Source organism: Nilaparvata lugens, chromosome 5 (assembly GCF_014356525.2).
Source record: "Nilaparvata lugens isolate BPH chromosome 5, ASM1435652v1, whole genome shotgun sequence".
Classification (NCBI taxonomy): Eukaryota; Metazoa; Arthropoda; class Insecta; order Hemiptera; family Delphacidae; genus Nilaparvata; species Nilaparvata lugens.
This window is the reverse complement of record NC_052508.1, coordinates 25,818,964-25,842,093: the sequence shown is the minus strand read 5'-3', so window position 1 is coordinate 25,842,093 and position 23,130 is coordinate 25,818,964. Positions and strand designations below refer to the sequence as shown.

The 23,130-nt window shown below is 35.8% G+C and overlaps 1 protein-coding gene across 1 annotated transcript in view; it reads right to left on the bottom strand.

The window, feature by feature from the left end:
- LOC111047961 (vitamin D3 receptor) overlaps nt 1–11,262 on the bottom strand; it is a 42,902-nt gene extending 31,640 nt beyond the window's left edge. The window contains exon 1 of the mRNA XM_022333807.2: nt 10,615–11,262. The gene's annotated coding sequence lies outside the window, so the exon portion shown is untranslated. The remainder of the gene's footprint in view (nt 1–10,614) is intronic.
- Between the last annotated feature and the right edge of the window lie 11,868 nt (nt 11,263–23,130).

Genomic DNA, 23,130 nt, shown 5'->3' with positions numbered 1-23,130 from the left:
GATCTAAATTTGAATTTGATGCTCTTCAAGATACTAAAAAACTAATCTATTCAGTGCTTTACACCAATTATGAGAAATGATTCCTTGAACCAGACATTGATTGGACTTTATTAATTAAAACAATCATGTATTACTGGAGCTCAATGACGCCAGATTAGTTATTTATTTTGGGGCAGTACCTACTTGCTTAATTGAGCCCGGGGTTGTGCACGAAGCTTATGTATGGACTGTATGTGCCATACTATTATTGTAGCATAATTAATAGAACCATTAAATCATGGTGCAAACGTCGTGGGAGGTGGAGAGCTGCCATGTGATCTATGGCATGTGGATGCACGCGTCCATGTCCTAACATGTACATAACACACACACACACACCCACACCAACAACGTATATGCACGTGTTTCGTGTCTAATACATTGCCGAAACCATTCCTCCTCCTATTCTAGAACAGATATTCAAACAGTTTAATATACCATAAATATCGAATGACTCGATAAACATCTTATAATCTCCAAAAAATATCACGACACGTATTTCCTCCTATCTTCTCAGAGAACATCTAGAAAAATAATTACAACGATCGTATCAGAAGGAGCCGGGCATGATAAAGTCGAATGATGTCAGTACTGGTGCATGGCCCGTTATTGGTTATCACGTAAAAAACCGACATCGTTGAAAAATTGACCTTTCAAACCCGAGAGAAACTCCTTAACTTTAGTTATTCAGAATTCGATGAATGAAATGTTAACTTCTAAGGCTTAGTTCCAAATTGCAGAGGAATATGACTTAAGTTGTATTGGAGGGGGTTTGTTTCATCATCCTAACGAGGATCTTAGGCTATGCTTCTTGAAGCAAAGCATCTCTCTTTCATTGACCTTATTCCAAATGATAATAGTCTGTCAGGATATATAAAACATGGAGATGGCAAAAATTGTTTGGAATTTTTTGTTAGTTTAGTTTCAATGCGATGGCATCGAAGTTCAAGGTCAGAAAAGCGCTCCAAGATCTGTCACAGTAATCAGCATCATGTGTTACAGGTCGTGAGGATGAACATCTGTGTTGCATCTTGATTAGCATACAGTCGCCGATCTCGAGAAAGAGAACGGGGTGCAAAGAGCCAACGATTTTACATAAATGGTACGATTTCACGTATTCCATGCGTCTAAGTAGCAATAAAACTGTTAAAACGAAACAAAGATCGATAGAAAAAGTTTGCTTCTAAATCGAGCCGTGCAGGTTGTTGAGTGCAGCGTCCACTCGAAGACATGGAACAATCAGTCACAGTCACCGACTGCAGACAAGTTCCAAGCATTTTTATGGGGTTAGTGCTGGGAGAAACACCAAGAATGTCCTGAATCGCTCCACCACTCCACCTTTACGACTGGCCAGCACCGTGCCTCTCCAACACACCACGCAACTTCCTCAATATTATAATTATTACTCTAAACTATCAGTGTATGTGACTTCTTGCGTCTTCCCATTCCTATTTCTTCGCATTCCAATGCAAAATAATCTAGTATCTAAACATTTTCCCAATTTCAAGTGAATTTCCAAAACTAATTTATAAAAAATACTAGCATATTCAGTTAAACTTGAAATCTGGTATCTTGTTTGGGAATACAACAGGGTTTCATTTTGAAATTTCGTAATACAGGCAATTTTTACCCCGGATTTTTGTGGAGCGTGTTCAATATTTCTCGTGAAAAGATATCGAGTGAGGATATACTATATCACAAATAATGAAAGTGTAGTATCAATTAATGTTCGTCATCACGAAGTTTTTTATCATTAAAAGTTCGGATTTATATTTAATTTTCAACTTATTTAGATTATGATTCGATATTCTAATTGAATCCATATTATTCACAAATTCAGTTGACTATTTCCATTATACTGTTGACATCAGAATGGAAACCGTTATGGGTTGGGAACTTGATGTTTACAGCCTCAATTATTTGAAACTGTATGTTAGAGCACTTATATCCTCATTTTCCAATATTGAGAGTCTTACCTGAGAATGTTATAACAAGCCAAGCGAAATTTTAGTTTCGACTTGATTTTCCTCATGTTTTACAAGAACTGGAGAACACTTTGACTAATCGACTTCAAATTTCTAACTGATATTATTGGAACCATTCTACAGCTGATCAAGTTCGTTGTCGAACGAGATTTATCCACCACTTCGTCCTTCTTGAAGATATAATGGGATAACATTGGAAGTTGTCAATATATATTTTTCAGCAGATTATCATTAAAAATTAATGTTTGGGATGGTGATCAAATTTCAAAATCCTCTTGGCATAACGTTCTCTAATCTTCAATGTGAATAGCATACAATTTGAAAAAAATCAGAGATTAGCCTGAGTTTCTCGGCCTGGGGTGTTCACTAGTTTAAATACCATCAGTAAAAAAATGTGCTTATGAACATCAAACCATGAAAAGATGTGTGATTTTTAATAGTTTGATTGGTATCTTTGAAGCCTTTCATGAGCTGATAAACAAAATTTATAGATAATTGTAGAGATATTTCACCAACGACCATGCTGTTTAACAACTTTGGATAGCCTTCCATTCAAATATGAAAGTCCCAATTCAGCACTCCTCAGACATCATTCTAATGAAGATCGTATGTGCAGAGTCATACTTCAGCATGTCAAAAATGACTGTTTGCAGTCATAAAACCATATTTATGTTGATAATAATAAAACCTGTGGCAGCATTGCATTGGATCAATCAACAATCTGCACAGCTGAACCACTTGAATCACGACTTTGGTAATAAAATCTGGGATCTGCCACTTTTTTGACATCGCTAATATACGAGTAAGCTCTGTGCAATTAAAACTAATGTTGGGGAAGAGTAGTTTGCACTATATAAGCAGGTACGTGAAATGTACCGTTAAAGGGAATGGTGCGATCTATCGTCAGTTTGGTTTGGCAAGAGTCGTGCCGTCTGAATGCTTCAGTAATTCGACACTTGTTTGAGAAAAGCAAGCGTCAAGGTGACTGCTGGTCGAAAAGGAGAAATATCATGTCGTTTATCATCACAGCTTGTTGGAATATGCTCCTAGCTGCTCCTATCGGTACCATCCAGGAATAATTTAATAATATTTCCATGATCAATTCTTTTTCATACAGATTTTTCTTATTCATCCAACAATCTACCATATTTTCATCAAACATTATTTTTAATGTTATTCTCAGCTTCTGTCTGTACGAGTTATTTAACTTTATCAGATAGCTATATCCAATACTTATTAGTTCGTTTCTATCATAATGCAGCACAAGTTAACTTTCTTCTAAGAATAGTTGAGGGATTGATACCTGAGAGAAGTAAACTCCAGTATAATCTATATGATGATTTCCAAGATATTTCGCATAGGTATAGAATGCCATTGCACGGATATCGTGTGGAAACTGCAAGGAAATCCTATAAGAAATAATTCAAGAAAAGCGAATCTTAAAACTGAGCAATTCTATTATATTGGTTTTTAGTTGGATCTATTTGTTTTATTGTGGTAACTATTTCAATTGCTGAATTTTTGTTAAAAAACTGAGTCAATTTTTCTATAGTTCAAGTCCAAATCATGAGAATGTACAAAGCGAATCATAGTAATCCCATATCTTATAAGCTTAGTACTACTTTTGAATACTAATATTGTATTATATGAATTACTATTGTAGTATTGTATCATGTATCATATATACCACGACTATTGATTGTATCATGGTTAGAAGCATAGGTTAGGAGTTCGCTTCTCTCCAACAACGTGCATTGATTTCAATTTACCAACAATGTTCATTGAAGTCCATTTATAGGATCACAATTTATAGGCTTCAACTTATCTACAAAAACTCCATAGATGTCTATCAACGTTGAACTGGCACTAGGTTAATAGAAGAGAAATCAACGTCATCTATAATTTGCATAAATGAGTTGTAATAATGGTTGCGGGGTTGAGTTGAATATCATTAAGATTGTAATAAAGATATTGGAGGCTCGTTAACTGCTAGATGAATGGGGACTAGAAGACGTTACAATATATATTGCTAGTTCGGCTGATCCGTACATTGTACGGATTTGTGTTTCAGACGGCTTTTACTTTAATATTGACTAATAAACGACAGTCTTGTTGTATTTCCAGCTTTCCAAGCAAGACCTGCTAGTCCTGAAGAAGTGCATGTGATGCTATCTCATACTTCACGATCACACACACACACATATGTAGTAAGCCTACTCCTACTCCAACCACACCTGCTTTCTTGTCTTGTATTGAAGAAGCAGCCAGTGAGCCAGCTAAATCTCAAGGCAGCCTGTCATGAACTTTGACCGGTGTAATAATAACAACAACAACTAGTAGTAGTACCACAACCAGTGCATGTATATAACGTGGCCCAACCTGGCTTTTCTCGCTGAGTAACGGCTGAGCCAGACTACATAAATATAGAGGCTGCTGTGAAAGCTCATCTCCCTCGGCTCTCCGCGCCTAATCGACTCCAGCACCAGCACCAGCACCAGCACCAGCACCAACCCATGTGCTACACCGTCATCTGCAAGAATGGCACCCACCACTCAACACATTCGCAGCATAACGGATCGCAACCGATTTCACAACACGAGCAACCTAACTCATTTCCAACCTGCAGCACAGTACAACCCCATCTCAGACACTTCTCATTTCTCCATGTAAATAGCTTCATTCTCGCATAGTCAATAAATAACGTTATGCTGCCTTTTACTATCCCACGAATCAACAACTACATCATAAAAAAGGAATCGACCACTATCATGTAAATAACCGTAAGTGCACCGATAATTCCCTCTTAATAACCTATTATGAATCGTGGAAAAAGTCCATGATCAATGAAAGTTTTCTTTGCCGATTATGGGAAACGATGCAACGCAAATGACTCTCGAATGATTAGTCTGCACTCATGAAGTTCTCAAATACTCATAGATGTTGATAAAGAAGAAATAGACCATAAAGTGAAAAGCTATAGAGCGAATGGCCGGCTATGGAGTCTCACATCAGCTAATAAACATACGTTTTCATCGGTCAATCAATTATGAATGCATTATTATGCGGTATCCAATACATTGATACATTATTAATGCATGATTATGCTCTGAATGCTCTTATGCGGTATCTAATATAATTCCTTGACATTGCAAACCTTTCTATTCTTCAGCCACTTGCACAGCATACAAATTCCGATTCTAATCGTAATAGCTGCAACAGATGCCTTGTCCTAATGCCTTGGAAAGTATTTGCATTGGTGGATTCACGGGCTGTTTGATAATAATGGGAGGGGGGATTGGCAAGAGCCTGACTACTACACTATCAAAACTTAAGGTTTTTTAAATATTTTTACAACATTTTCCGTTAGTTTTCTTAATGATTAAATTCATATTTATCTAATAATGTAAGCAAAAGAGGGCCATGAAAATTGCAATTGGAGTTTGTTCATAAAATATGATAATGGAGTAATTGCAGGATAAATGGAGGAAAGTCATGAAATAATGGAAAAGAAGAAGGTTGATACCAAGGAGTTATTTACCTCGCGTCCTCCACAATATCATAGGTATAAATCTCATACAATTATCCAAGTTCCCTGTACGTTTCAGAATGATCAACTCCAAACTTTTATTTCTTTGACGCATTCTAATATCATTATGATTAAGGCTACTATAGCCTACAGACTTCTTTTCTCAATTATATCAGATTAATGCTGTTTAGGCTATTTCTTCGAACATTTTTCCCAATAATTATTATTGAATTCCTTAGAGCTCTAAACTTTTTGGAATATTCTGAGATGTTAAATGCATGAATAATTCATTGGCAGTTTACTCAATCATGTTGATCCACTTGATACCTCAACTTGGCATCGAGCTGAAATACTTTACAAACATTTACCAGCAATACTCCAACTCAATATCCATTATGAATATTAGATTAGACAATTATTTATACATGTACTGGATTTCTGAGGCCGGAAGATTACTTTTCCGCAAGACACGAGATATTTCCATAAATAATTTATAGATTTCCAGTGCGGTGCTAACACTTGGCCTGAGCTCGCCTTCTCTTTTCCATATATTGCTTCGACAAACATTTGACTGGCTCATCTTTGTTTGTGTGATGCATCTCTATGCAAACGATATGTGACTTACTGAGGCTCTTCCAAGTTGCGAGTCAACTCAACTTATTTATGCTTTGTATAAATAGATTTCACAAAATTAGCCATCAAACCGGTGATTTGTTTTCTTGAGTCCACGTTGCGATGCCATTCCAGTCATATTATAATAAGTAACGAGCAGGCGAGCAGAGTTGGGGAGACTTTGTATTGGTCAGACTAGGTAGGATACTCACTCAGTCATTGGTGATTTATAAACAGTATTTCATGCACATAAAAGTTCACACAGCGTGATCGCTGGCGGAGCAGCTGACTGGGAAATTTCAGTTTTCAATTACCGCGCGTCAAAAATAATTATTTATTTGAGGGAGGCAACGCAGGTAAGGAAGTTGTTAGAGAACACTATACAAGTCATGGCATAAGTAACAATCTTATTCGCCATTGTTTCCAAATTTGAAACGTCATTTTGCATCCTCATGCTCTAAAGATAAATGACTTCCCATCCTGAAAAATTGAATAGATATTGTGCGTGCATTCTCAAATAGTATGAATGTACGACATGAATTTGTTGAATTATGTCCGTAGACCTGAACTCCATAGATACTAAATTATTTTTCAAGTACTGAATCATCCTTTATTTCTAACAAATTTTCAGAGAATCATTATTCTCAAATTAGTGTCCTCTTCAGTTTCCATATTTTTGAATTGCTTGATGAGGACTCAGAATAGAGGAGTTAAATCTCACACTTCTATTCAACAGAAACAGCTAGTTGAGTTCACTTTAGATTATATTATAGATTCACCAAGATTTCAGATTCACTACATTATTTGTAAATGATACGAGTGAAAAATACCTCAAGTCCTAACTCCGTTACTTATAATACTGGTTCACTGGTTCCTGTTAGTTAATGCATCCAGCGGTAATTTTTCATTAAAATTAATTTTATTAAGAATGAATCCAGTACTGAAAAGATGACTAGTATATAATTTTTAATACAATTCCAACCATTCGATTAAAGATTTATGATTTTCTTTTGTAAAATATTATTCTAAAATAATAACCTGAAGATTAGTTATTACGATAAGAATTTTACAAGATCAACAACTGTGTTATGTGACTTTTTACATTAGAATATTCGAATTATAAGGAGTGGTTGTAGTTGAGTAGATCAGATGATTCAGAGGCCCGGGTTCAAATCCCGGCCCGGGCAAGATATTTATCTCGGGCCACTCCCGTGTTTCGGATGGACACGTTAAGTCGTCGCTCCCGGCTGCCTAAAAAAACAGTCGTTAGGTCATGTCAGAGGCCCTGAAATTGATCAGTTGCGACCTGAAAACTCTGACACCAGATCTGAGCCAGCCAGGTCACTCGACATTATTATTATTATTCGAATTATTTGTGTTGAAGTAGTCAGCATACGTCCAATCCACAAAGTTGTTCAATCAAAACGGTACAATTGATTAGGATGAGCTCTATTGCTATTTTGTAAGAGTATAAATCAACAAAGTTATTCTGGAGTATCAATCACTGAAAATGTTCTTACAATAGAAATGGTTGATAATCTACACTTCTATAAGATTCATCAAAATTAGACGCAAAAGGATTGTCTTCGAAATTCGAACATAGTCTGCTCAATCAAAATGGAGGTCGTAGACACATTTGATGAGTCGATTTCAATTAATGTTTTTCATGAAGAGATTAATATCCAACTTATCTTCTCGTTATATCTAAGGTGTCAAAGATCTTGATCAGATCTTGTCTAAATGATTGTCGTAATAAAAATCAGAGTAATTTTTCTGTAGCGAGGATAACAGTGTATCCCAAGTAGTAGTGAACTAGTTCTTTTTCCTGTTTAAGCTTCTTCTATCATCGTGTACTCAACGAGGGTAGAGGAATTTCCTTGATTCTATGCGCTTAGAGGGATTGAAAGCAACAAGCTTTTGGCATCACCTCATCTCTTATCATAGATTCATAGTTTGATATTGCCTTATCTGATTGATTTACTACAGTTCGTATTAGTATTACAATACCTTATTGAATTTTCTATGGATACTTCGACTATTTAGGTATGACAAGAAACAAATTTTAATTCACATCACCCAATGAGGATGAATGTAGTATGTAGAATAATTAACCTTTCCCAGAGCAATGAACTAAAATGAAGAGGATCCATTACCCAAGAGGTAAAATCTGAAGTGCTAAATATTAAACTTCGTTGATGCAGTCCATTTAAGTAGATGATATGTATGCCATTATCAGATTACGATGGAAAAGAATAAGCTCGGAATACCTCTGAGGAAGAATTTGAAGGTTACCAGGCAGAGTACAAAATGATAAGATGCTCCGCAGACTTGAATAAAAAAAAGAAACAATAAAATCTGTGGGCCAGCCGGTCATTCACTTTTTCCAAAGTGATCTATAGCTCACTCTTGACATTAAGCATTGATACACTACCCGTTAACCTTTAAACGAATAATATAACAGTCGAAAAGCCCATTTCTCCGGAACATATATGCGTTGGTGGATGAGTCCATCCGGTGTATTGCCCAGTTTGTATTACAGCCAATATTCTCCTTCTACTCTTATTCAAATTAGCCGGTATACAATGTTGGTTTCTGTATTATTATTGAAAAAATTGATCCGTGGATTATGGCCTGCAACGCTTTATCATTCACAAGGATGAATGCAAATATGTGGATCAACATCCAGTTCCTTGGTATTTGAATGTTGATACAATGTTGTTTTGATGCCTATAAGATCTTCCCACTCGATGGATTCATAGAATACATTCATCTCCTTGGAACGATTTTTATTCTTTGAAGTATACTTTCTGCAAATTGAGATGTGGCGGGATATGAATAACTGTTTTGAATTTCTTAATAATCAAATCTATTCAATTTGTGAATTTCATTAGTTTATTCTGATATTTTCCATCCATTTCCACTGCTATATTCCTTTTGTCACAGTGTCCCGATTCATATCTTTCAGTTATCCACGTTCTCCAATCCATCACTCTCTCTCCTCTACATCTACTTGCAATACTCTCCCATTCATTAAGAAATTTCATTAAAGCACTTGTCAAAATTGATCAGTAGATTTAATCTACATTTACAGAAGGTGAGCTTCCTTTGACATCAAATTGATATGCTAGGTCCACTCAAAGAATTATACTCATACAACATACTTATTATACGGTAACTATAGAGAAGATGGATTTCTATCATGACTGTTTCCGCATGCCAACTCACCTATTCCCATGCAGTGAAATAGTTTGAGAGGAGTAGATAAGAATAGTCTCATTCTTCTATAATTTTTATATTGTAAAGTTCGTTTTGAGGAAAGACATTAATTTTATTTGTGAAATGAATTTTCTCAAATTGGATGGTAACTGTAATTATTGCACTGCATTCTCTCTTCCCTTTAATTTCTCCAGGTTATATAAATTCTACTCATGGTTCTAGAGGCAAACCAGATTGTTGTGGATGTTTATCGATTCAAATAATTATTGAGTAAGTTATGGATGCATCTCATAATAATCATTATGAATAGCAATAGGGCTAGTTTACTTCCATTAACTTATAACCCCACTGATTCTACTAACTGCACGTCAGGTTCCAAGAAAAATGGCTAAGGAAAAATTCTCTACAGAATTATATTGAATTCTCTCAAAAACAGAAGCAATTACTTCAGTCAGGTGACTGGATAAGTGGCTTATTACTTGTAACGAATATTTTGCTCTTACTTTCCAAGGTAATAATAATTCGGTTCTGATGGATGTATGATATTATATTGGAGATGTACTGTTGATGAATATGTTAACAACATAATTTATAAATTAATATCCTATAATGACACAATACTGCACCTGTATTTCACAATAATTGAGACTACATCGGTCAAAAATGTATTTCAAATCATGTACAGGAGTTATCTACTGAATAATTTTCAGAATGTATTAGTTGGAAAAAGAATCCATTTTAAAAATGGCAGGAATTGACCTATAAATAACTCATATGAATATGGCAGTATGGCCGACCTCCGTATGTTCTGAATACTCTCTTAGTTCTAGTAGCCTACTCCTGTAATGAGAGACACTTTTAACTTTACAATGCTCCCAATCATGTGTTCCTGCAACTTAGTACTATCCTAAATCGACTTCTGCACTTTCGAGTCTACACCCATTGAAACCCAATAGAAACTCCTTGCTTTTCTCAATAAATAGATATATTTTGCTTGAGTCTCATCCGATTGAATTTCAATAAACCTTCTCTGACACATAAATTTTAAAAACATTCTCAGGATTTTATCAATCTGTAAAAAATTCAGTTCACGCTACATAAAAATTGGGAACGGATTCTTGATGAATTCCAAGTTAAGATTGAAGAGTGCGGACAAATAAGACATTGAGCCAAGTGAATAGAAAGAGATGGTACAAGTTTATATAATGAAGAAAAGAAATGAAAGCAGACAAGTACCTTATAACTTGCAGGGTTGAACCGGTGTCACAGTGGAAAACGTGGCCCGAAATTTGGCCACTGATCGTCCGATTATCTTGATGACATGTTGTGTGCTTGAATTTGAAGTCCCTCACAGCCAATAGTTACAAACCAAACTTGAATTGAGATGAATTGACTAGAAAATGATGTCACCACTCCAATGTTCTAATATAACTTATATTATCACATTGAATAGGAACAGTCAATGATGATAGTTGAGTGTATGTCACTTTTCACTTAATTATAGCTCGTAATTAAGGTTATCTTTATAATTTTGTTCGTACACAGTTGAATGTCAAGTGAATTGACTTGGTTTTCATCATATTTTGATTATTTAAAATATTTATTAAGTCCCCAGAAATATTATTTTAGTAACCGTATCGAAGTGAGGTTATGTTTTCTTATCACAGTTTTCTATTCTATTGTCAGGAGTATCTTTTTGGAGTGTTTAACCAGCCGCTGGGAGTGGGCCTATGTATGAGATTTTTCGATTTCAGTCACAAAATGTTCGATTATTTAAGCACTCAAACCGGTGAGATATATGAGCTGACGAAAGGCCGCCTCCTGGGTGCAAATGAACGACGAGAGCCTCGCAGTATCGCACACCGAAGGCCACAGGTAGACTGCGATCCTGGAGGAGGAGCCAAACTCGTCAGGGGAGTCCTGAGACATTATTGAGGTCACGGAGGATGGAGACAGCCAATGGCGGCTTGAGTTCGCTCCCTACTCAGCTGATCGTACTTCCCAGAAACACGTCTGCTGGGGGAGCCTCACTCCAGACTCGACTCTTCAACTCCTCAGTCTGGTTGATGCTCTGGCTGAAGAAACAAGTCACATCCAATTGATGGAGAGCTTTTCTTGCTATCTGCTGAGCATTTATGATGAAAATCTTTCTCCAGAACTTGAAACTGTTAGAAACTATACATAATCTTAAATAATGTGAAAGGTTAATACACTTTGAATAATATGGAATTTCCAGTATTAGCTTTTTTTATGATTTGTTTAAATACGATACTTGACAATCTTTTTGGCCTATTTGGAATTTTTCTATTCCAAGTAAATCTCAACATCCTCATTATATTCGGTTTTATATTCATTATATTTTATAACGGTTTCGTTAAATTGATGATAATCTTCTTAGTTATTATTCAAATTAATTAACAGAATGATGATTCAAATCACCAATATAGCCTTCGATATTCCAGGAACATCATCTGAGCAGTAAGATTCTCTTAAGATTTCTTCCAAATTAGGGGAAGCTAGGATAGAAAGTCATATTAGTGACTATGAATTGCAATTAATCTACATCAGTAACAGATATGACTCATGTAGTCTAATTTTGGTGACACTGTTCATTAATATTTTTGGTTATAAGTTAATAAAAACTTTATTCCACTAATATTTGTAGCGCTCCTGAGTTGGGCTTCATTGATGTTCAGCCCATTTGACTAAGATTGAATGATTGTCTATACTGAAAACAATAATAGGCTAACATTAATTCAATCAAAACATTAATTCGAAGATGAAAGAAATGTTAATTATCCAGTATTGAGTCTCAAGTAAGGTGAAGGAAGGCAGGATGCAATTTCGCACTGAGCCTAGCAAGCTCAGCCCACCTTGTGGCTATATTCCTGAGTTTAGAACATAGCCATATAGAGAGCGTTCATATTGTCAAGCATCCCCGGCATAGCTAAACTTGCAACACTGGATACTCACTAAACTGCCTAGTGTTTCCTAAAAGTATAACTGGCATCCTCACAGAAAGTAATATTCAGTCTACCCATGATAATACGCCATTTGGAGTACAGGTAGTCTCGTACATCCTCATCCTCCAAACCTTATTTTGTCAGTGATTAGTTTGTCCATGTTTTAATGTACGAACAGCTCTAAAGCATAGGAACTTTTTTGGATGACCTTGAAATTCTTTCATGGAGCTTCGATTTCATTGGTAGGTACTTCATGTATTGACTGATAGACTAATAAAGCTGAAACTCTTCAATATCCTTATTATAACAATAATAATTGTAGTACCCGGATTTTTCCCCAGTTCACTTTAAAAAATGGAATTTTCATTTGAATAATTCTGGAGAAAATAAATTTAGCTAATTCTTTTCAGATTCCTGAAACTCCTTCAAACTGGAATCACCCATAGCCAAGATTATCCATAGAATATCAAAGTTTGATTATAGTTTGTTATTAACGTTCCATCATATTTGGATGAGTAAATTCAATTCATTGAAAAATCAATGTACGTTACTTCAATTTTTTCAGGATACCAAAATCCCAGATCAGCCTAATCGCTGGTACGGTAATCATATCCAATGAACTGAAATTTAAAAGAAGTAGTTTTAGGCTAGTTCATCTGACAGATGAAACAAGACATTACACAATATCATGATTGCTGTTCCCAAGTTATTTAGATTAACACGGACCACCTTAGTGTGGTGAAATGTTCGTTTTAGAGAAATATTGAGAGCACAATTACTGAAGATTCATTCGAAAAACGAATAAAAATGAAACGAAAAAAGACACAAACCAAATCAGTCAATTTTATCAGATCCAGTGCTTTCAACGAAAAATGCGGGCTATTGATAGAAGCTTTGTGGCACACGCCCCTCCACCCCATCAATCTATTCCTCCTTCTTCAATCATCCGTCTTCTCTCAGACACGTTTTGTGGTATTCATTTCCTCCTTGTCCAATTTCCTCCCTTCTCACCCCCGACAGAAGAATGAACTGATTAAGGTAGCTATAATAGTAATGGGAGTAATTGGTCTACCCGATATAGAACACACAGAAAGTAAAGTGGAGAAACGAGATTCTAATCCCTTTATAATGTGATCGTGACAACGGAAATCTAATGATGTAATCACTGACTTCTGCCTCTTTTTTCGGACCTCACACACGCCCGCACTAGCGCCGTCTCACTCTCAATTTACTTGATTCTGCCGCAAAAACCACCGGAAATACAGTTGTTGTTCGTGTATTGGAATTGCTTCCATCCTTGTCTGTTGCAAAGGAAACTAGAAAAAGCATCACCCACCACGTCAATCTGGGATGTTATTGGATAATAGGATGATAACTAGGAGACAGGAGCTCGCTTCCCTTTTTTCAAGTCTTGTCGAATCGTCAACATGATTTGGTTTCTGTTTCATCTTGTTGGAGTTATGTTGTCTCAACAAATTACATAAATCATCGATGCTGGAGAAGCATCCTTGTTTGGGTAGAAGGTCACATTAGCAGAACAGAAAACTCATTTCACCTGGAGAAGAGTACAGTAATTTTCTCATTCGAATTGGATTGGAAATCTGGAATTCAATCTGGATTTTTGCAGACACCGAAGGAATTCTTTCAGATGATTCTTGAATAATCAAACCTCATCCGCACTGACGTTTACATTTATCAATTTTATCAAAATTCTCAAGTTCATATACCAATAGTTCAAGTCTGAATAACATTATTTCAACTAACATTAACATTATACACACTTGATTTATGGAGTAAAACTGTGGGGCAACTCATCTTCTTCAAAAAAAAGCATTTATATGGCAAAAGAAAGCACTCAGAGTTATATTTGGTATGAAATACAATGAATCTTGTAGAGGAATTTTTGTTGAACACAAAATTATGACCTTGCCTTATCTGTATATATATTATAATTTAATCTCGGTAAAGAAAAATCTGTCTAATTTTGATAAAAAAGTTTCTATACATTCACATCACACTAGACCTAGGGATGATATAACTAGACCTACAGTTAGATTGACTAAAACTCTAAAAAGTCATAGGTACCTACAAATTCGCATGTTTAATTTACTACCAGATAATGTTAAGCAGTTACCATTGAAAACGTTTTGTATTTCTGTTGATAAATGGCTCAAGTCTGAAGCTTTCTATTCTGTTAATGAGTACCTGGAATATTTCAATGTATATGTGTAAATTTGTTCGTTTCTATAGTTCAACTCGTGATATTTTACTACAATATTTCAATGTGTATTTGTAAATTTGTTCGTTTTATAGTCCAATTTGTGATATTTTACTTATTATTGACGAAGCCTATTGCTTACATTTTTGTGATGTTGTTTCATGGCCAATAAAATTCTTGATTCTTGAGCTAGATACTGAACACAAATTTCTCCAAAAGTTAGTATAAATACAGCTTGTTCCATATTATGATATAGTTTGGAATCAATTTGATCTATTCATAATTAATTATAGCACTGTCATCAACAGGAAAAAATCTGGTGTGGCGCACTCACATAACTTTCCTTGCCGTTATGAGAATTGATCACCTGACGCTAGTGTTCCCGCACATCTCAAGTCTACTTATAAACAAAGATCTGAGCCAGCTGGTGACAGGACAATTACGCTGGAGACATACGAGGTCTGATTTAATAGAATCAACATTTGCCAACAGTTTGCAATTGGATAATCACATTTTCTCGAATTTCGAGCTTTTTTTTAATTTTAGGTGAAAATGTTGCTGATCATTAATTGTAGAGATTTTCATGCTCAATCTTCTCCACTCAAAGTTTTTTGTTTAAATTGTATCTAAAGCCTGATAATTGGGAATCTAAAATCAAACTTTGCATAGTTGGGGCGGAGCTCCTGAAATTTTTACAGATATGGGACTAGTGGCAGTTGATAGAGCTTATCAATAACTATTTCAGGTATGAATTTAATCAAAATCGTTGAAGCCGTTTTCGAGAAAATCGCGAAAACCTCTGTTTTTGACATTTTGACAACATTTTCTCCATTTTAGCCCCCATTTTGAATTGCATTTGATCGAAATTGTTCGTGTCGGATCCTTATATTGTAGGGACCTTAAGTTTCAAATTTCAAGTCATTCCGTTGAATGGGAGATGAGATATCGTGAAGTGGGTCTGCTTTCTATCCATGGAGTGTCTAGTCACCCAAACCAACAACACTGGGAAGAGGGATGATAGCAATAAATTTCACTCTCTCTGTCAAACATTCGAATAAAAAGGTCAGCACTTTACCAGATATCTCCTTGTATCGCATCCGAAGCGTTACTGGTAATCTGTTTCAGCCGACTAGATAACAAAGTGAACATCTGAAGTGGAAACTGTTGAAATTTCCACTTCAGATAGATAAATAGAATAATACAGCGATAGGTGAGTGCCGTTAGGAAGGGGCTGAGTGAAGTTTTCATTGGATGCGTTTGACACAGTGCTGCACAGTTCTGTTGGTGTTATGAGGTTTTGTCCCGTTGCGTCGCGAAGGGTGGCTGCATCACAATGGCTCTCCACTCACAATACAAGTCAAAACAAGCACTAAATCAAAAATGTCAATAGCTGCTCAACGACTCGGAAAAAATCGCTGGATAAAGTAACGATAGATTGGCAAACTATGAACTGTCCCGTATGTTCATCGACCGACAATAGTGTTGCTGTCACGCGTTTTGGAAATCATCCGTACATATTGTTCGATGACAGGATGATTCAACAAAACTGCAGCATCTTTCCAATGCTGTATGCCAATAGTGCACAAGTTCCGCATTCGAACAGAAATTGTATATTGCATAGAATGCTAATAAATCATAGTGAATCATCTTTCCGTTTGCGAGCCACTGGGAACAGCGTTGACTTGATAATTAGCCTACTGGAGGCTACAGGAATTTTCACAAGAACACTTTTGAGAAGATAACGATGCTTGATAATTTCGACTTATTAAGATTCACTTCCGGAATGATCATTTTGAATTTCATCCAGAATGATGATGAAAAATGAATGAAAACCAATTCAGATGAACAATATTATTCTGTGAGGTGCTCCTCGATTTTGCATTGGAAGCCAGTGCTGCTACAAGAATGTGGAAGAATAAAATTTATCCAGAGGCACGGAGAGGTAATAAAAATTAGAAAGAAACTTTGGTAAACGACTAAAAATCAAATGAAAATGATAACGAAGGATGCCTAATTGGAGGAGGAAGGTAACAATAAATTATCTAATGCAATCATTGCGAATAACTTCTTGTCCTCGGTGTAATTGTACTTAACATTATTACACTTCTTCCAAATCTAGAAGATTACTCAACTTATTCTTAGTTTCAATTAGCTAGGTCTGTCAAACTGAATGATTCCAATAATTTTTTTGGAGATATGAATCTGAAACTGCAATACTCTGCTTTAGGATCAAATTACCATTATGAATATATAATTGAATGGAATATTATTATTAGATTATAATTATATTGGAGATAAATAATATCAAGAAAATGTTAGAGGGAAACGAACCCTACGAATATCCTCATCATAGTAACGAGAATACAGAAATGTATAACCTACCTCGACTGGCATCGACTGGCAGACTCATTTATCGGCAGATCAGAACTGGTGTTCTAGAGACTTTAATGCATGTAATGTTATTCTAAAAGGCATATGGGGAGACTTTAACATGGTATGAAGAAGCATGAAGAAGTAAGTAGTAAATTGCTGACCAGCATAGTTCAGACTACATCGAGAAAAAAATATTTTTTAAGCTCAGGCAGAAGTATTTCTCAAAGTAGGCAGAAGTAGAATGTTTTTTTTTTCAAAAATTATACATAGTGGGGAAAATTTACTGATTACCTTAGTGTTAATTATGATCACATAAATAGTGCTTGAATTTATGAGATGAAATGCTGACGTGATTTGAGACCCATGCGCTTGGCGGGACTCAAACCCATCAGATTGACAGCGCCAGACTAAAAGAGTGATTATTTTGTAGCAGTATAATGTAGTATAATATGTCCGCAGTGATTCTCACTTTTTCAATGATTTGAATGAGTGGAAGAACATCCCCAATTATTGTCTTTCACAATAGCTTAGATCAAGCCTTTCATTGTTTTCAATATGTTTTCAAGACAGATTTGAAAGAGAACAAAGAAAATATTCAAGAGAGTAGCTACTATTTTTTTACAAGTCTGTATTTACGCTATTGAGGAGCAACTGCCTTACAAGAATGCAATTTTTGAGGTTTGAATTTAATTGCAAAAAAAGAACGTGATACAAGCTTGCTTCATTCACAGAGCTTTGCATAATTGAAGCATAGCAATTAATACTATCTTGTAGCCGTTCCTACAACTGTTCGTCACGTAACTGATGAGGCCTCAAAAAACATTCATTAAATCGCAAATGGCAAACAAATTTGAATCAGCTCGTGTCCACTTTCAATTGCAAGATGAATCTCGAGTGAAGAGTTTCAAAAAAGAGGGCACGCTTTTGTGAATTGACTTCTCTGTGTACCATGTACGTTGTTATTAGTCCGCCGCCTATCTTCCAAACTTTGATTGCAGATCTGATTATACGGCTTCTGCCGCCGAACTGTTTTAATAGCGTTTCAAAGGACTACTGTTCGAATCCTGGGATACATACAATCCTACCGCAGACTCCGAATTGAAACTGCTTCTAATTTCTGTTTGCATAGCAATTTAGATCTAATTGTGAATGGCTAGATCCGGCGCCAGCCCGCTACTGAATCAGAGATGGATGTATTTTGCGGTCACCACCGGTTCATATCGAGCGAACTACGACAAAAAAACTGACTTTTTTCCTGCTGAAACAAAGATTGAGACCAGACCGTCGTCGTCCCATGTCACTGCACATGAATCATTCACCTCAACAGATCACGTACACAAAATCATTAATCTTTACTCAGAAATACTTAGTGATTACTCGCTCGGCGCTCAACAGGAAAAGCGGTCATTTGATGATTGTCTAAAATCATTTTTCCTTTCTTAGTATGAGAAGCGGAAGCTAATACAGTATATTATGTGTAATGGTATAATGCCAAAAACATGATTTCTGTCAACCTAATATTACTTTCTTCAAAGCGCAGTCTAAAATCAAATTATTTGGGAGTCAATGCCCGAGGAATAGAATCGACAATAGCAGTATCAAGGTTTTTGAAAAGTTACGTGTCTTACGGAAGAGAATCAGTGGTGTAGCGGAGACGGGGGTTTTCAGGTTACAACACTCCTTATATGAGCCCGAAAATAGGCCCAGGATCAAAGATAGCACCCCTCCCCCAACCACTCATCAAGTTCCACTAGATGTAATCTATAGGGGGCCCAACATTTTTGGTCTACACCCCCATTTCAAAATCTTGGCTACGCTACTGAAGAGAATGAATATTTTTAATATCAAACTCTGACTTGAGCACTAGAAAGTAATAAGTAAATTATTAAGAAGAACGATTGAAGAAGGAATTCAAAATGATATTGAATGAAGCTCTCACCATAACAGCATGACAGAACGATTCATTGTTAAAAAATGTATCCCAGGTGAAGTGTATCCGACGATCCTTTAAAATTGGAACTAATGGAATAAAAATAGTAAATTTCTCACACAGCTGAAATAAATTATGATAATAATAATTTTATAATTACGGATTTTTATGTTGGAAATGCTTCCTTAAAGTTGAAGTTTATGTTGATGATCGAGTAGCCTACTCTGCTATTATGGATTTGTAAATTATTGATAGCTTTTTGAGATCGATCCATATTTGGTCATATCTCCATAATAATGCCTCTAAGAAGTCATAGAAAGCAACCACAGTTGAAATATGCAGGTGCCAAGCAAACTGATTTGTTGATTCTATAATAACCCAGTATGTAAAACATCACTACTAGAAGAAAGTACTTGTATTAGTAGACTATGCTAACATTTCACGGAATAGACAGTTGAGTTTAGTGAGGGCAATAGTGCTAGACTGTCAAGCGTGATCCATATTGGACATAACTATCAATGTGACTTTGACATGTTTATTTATCAGTAATTATACCGTGCCGACCAATACTCCACCCGCTTCATGGATAGTATCACGCGGAATAATTATTTTAACCTTTTAAATACAATTTGTTCTCCATTCGAACACTGTAAGTAATAGTTAAGATAAATAATAAACGTTCATAAATTCAGTCGAAGCACTAAGAGCACGTATGAAGAGATCATAAATAAGGCTGAAGTTTATCCTGTTGCTCCAGCATCGGACCAACTGAGGCCTATTTGAAGTCAACCAAGATTTGCCCTTGCCGACTCTACTCTAAAGCCGTAAAGCCGTTCATAGTGAAATAGAAGGGTGCTCTGGATAGCAGATACCGCTCCAGGAACGCATTTAAGCATCTTCCTTCAAATTTTACGATGTTCGTGCATGAGCTGGGCCTACTATAGAAAAACTACCCCAGCAGCCCCTCCTACAATAAATAATTCTCTCCATGTTCGCAAGGAAAAGGAAGTATTGAAAAAAGATAAAAAAGAAGTATTTTTTCAGTATATTTGATAATAATATAATACTCACTCAGACGAACAGCACATTGATTAGTTTCCAATGATGGAATAGTCAGTATTCTGATCATGGTAATATTCCCCTCTGATCCTTAATAATTACGAGAGGTATGATTCAGACAATACCCGAAAGAAGTACCAACTTTAGATGGATCATATAGGCTTGACTAAGATAAAAATGTCCCATACGGTCATTGGAACTGAAATATTTACTAAGTTGCCAAAATATAAAGAATCTCGCAATTGCTCGGTTTAAAAAGTCTCTTTTTGAAGTTGTGTGTGCCAATCCTTTCTACTCACTGGCGAGGTCTTCTACTCATAAGTTTTGAATTCATTTTATTACGATCATAAAGATGTTTTTTTATGTTGTTTGACGTTGCCGATGACCATAGGTCCGATGGCAAAAAGGTATAAGTATCTAATCTTATCTAATCTAATCCAATCATAATTTTAAATTCAAAGATAGACGAACTTTCAATCTCTTTTCTGTATAGGGCTACTTGTAATATGAATATAAAGAAAATAAAAATCTCAGTACCTTTTTTTTAATATTTTAAGAAGGGTACTAAGATTTTTATTTTCTTTATATTTACAAATTCTCAATCCTGTTGATAACGTTCAAATCTCAAAGAGGATAAGAGGTTTAAAATTTTGATCCGCTTTGAGAATACTCACTCACTCACTCACTCAAAAAAGCACATGATTTTTTTCAGTAATTGGAGAAGACACTGAACATTCTAACAGAGATCGAACAGTGAGAAAAACAGTAGGCATTATTTTCCTCATAGTACTTGAATATATATTAGAAAGAAATGATAACATTAACTGACATGCATAATTGATATTACTGTATATCAAAAATGCTTTTGCATGAATCTCCTACTCTTCCCTCTGATGTTAATTATAGGCTTATTTTATGGTTATTTGATGACTTTACATTGAAATTGGAAAAAAATTAAGCGTCTGTGAAAGAACGCTCCAGAATGAAGTTGGAAGAATCTACTTATTGCATAGGTTTTCTTGTATTTCGAACTTTCGAAACATCAATTACAAAATCTGAGTGAGTCTACTACTACTTGGAATCTCCATTACAGTCTATTTTGAATATTATTTGACTTGGGGAAGTCAACTCTTTAACACAAAAATAAGTTTCGGTTGGCATAAATCGAGGCTTCCCAATAAGTGATTACCTCAGAATATTTCACAATCTGCATTGGATATTGGGCATATTTATCGCGGAGGAATCATTACTTATGAGACGAGTTGTTTATAGGTATTTTTCAGGGGAGACATTTGCGATAAATTGGAGGATTAGAAAGACGAGCCAACAAACCCAGCGTACAAGATCGGAATAATAAGAGGAGCAGGATTTTTGAGTGGGTTGGGTTGATTTCGAAGGGCAGACACACAGCAAACAGGTAAAGATCCAGGTCTCCAGCTGCAGATGCTTTTTCATCTGATTTCACGTTGCTATGTATATTTTCCTCTTGCTCGGCCTGAGATTTACTGAATAGTCCAGCCTCGGCGACAAAAGCATTTCGAAATATCGCGATCAAAAGCCAAAAACATTATTTTTTATGGGGTCCTACAGAATCTGGAATCGGTCTGATTTACTGCAATCGCTTGGAATGCGTGTGGCGATAGCGATGCCCGCATAGCCTCTCCATCACTCAAAATCTTCATCACTCCTTTCCTTCATCTTTTTCTTACACTTGACTCTCTCACTCATCTCACTCTCTCTCTCTCTCTTCAACTCATTTTTCTCTTTTAAGTTTTTCTTGTAGAATCTTTATGCATGTGAGTACGATACTGGGCACATTTTTTCGGAATGTGTATCAACATTAGTCACACTACTTATTACACATATTCTTTAACAAATTCCCTGCTTTTGAGAGGAATCATTCCCACTTCGGGTGAGAGAATCCAAAAAATATCCAGCGCGTAGTCACATTAGACATATTACACATATTCTTCAACAACTTTCCTGCTTTTGAGAGGAACCATTCCCACTTCGGGTGAGGGAATCCATAAAATATCCAGTGCGTACAGTCATGAGAAAACCCATACAAAGAGAATCAATTGAACATGAATTTTTCATGCACATTGAAATGAATTAGTTGATATCAATTAAGTCGTTATTAATCTCAATCTTAAGTCCATGGGCATGCTGAATAAATAAGTAGAATGATTTGAAGTCAAGTTCTTATCAAATACCCACATTTACATTCATAGACACCAAGTTGGAAGTAGAGGTACTAACTTTTTTTCCTACTTACAAAAAGTTTATATTGGTATTATTTTTCCTTACTTTCAATATTTTCTCAATTTTAATCTCTAGTTGTGGAGTTACTATTACATCGTATCATAAAGGCCCACCTTAGAGATTTTTTTGAACTAGCAAATAATTTTATTCTATGTATGCTTCAATTCGAATCAAATTTCATGCATGCTATTCCATTCTAGAGTGCTCCTATCCTAATCTTCAATCAAAACTTTGAGATTCTACTTGTGCTCTCATTTGAGATTTCATTGAGAGTTCGGCTGAATAAACACACAAATGAACGCAAAATGAGAATGAATGGAACAAAACAGTATCACCTTCCTTGAATTGCCAGATACCGGTTTGAATAATTACAAATTATTCAACGGAATCGCATACGAATATAGCCTGAAGCTTGAGACCCTAACATCGACACCCCACAGCAGGAGTTTTCCGGAAGTATTGATCGTGTCTGAACTCCGCCATTGCGAATCGTTCGGTGCGATCCCAGATGGTCTATGATCATTTATACGGCCGATGGAGCACCAATAATAGAAGGGGTGCATGACATTCAAGAGAGAGGGATACGGTAATTAGAGGGCAAGCCGGAGAGATAGATTTTCCCACGTGTAATTAGACTGTTGCGCTGTACATTATGCTTGTTTCCACTTTCTCATCCTCTCTTATCCATTCTATCTTCATCCTATTCCAAACATGATTTTTCATCTTCAATCTCGTTACCTCCTCAATCCGATCCAATTCTTATTGTATGCATTCTTCTCTTTTCTTCTTCCCTGTTTTTCATATACATCCATACTTCCCAATAACTTGTTTCTCACCTTTTCTTCTCCCATATGGATGGAATTTCTCGTTTTATCTCCCCTCCATAGTTTCTCATTCAAGCATTCCTATTTTCCCTTTCTAGTTCTTGCTTTCTTATTCTATGCAGT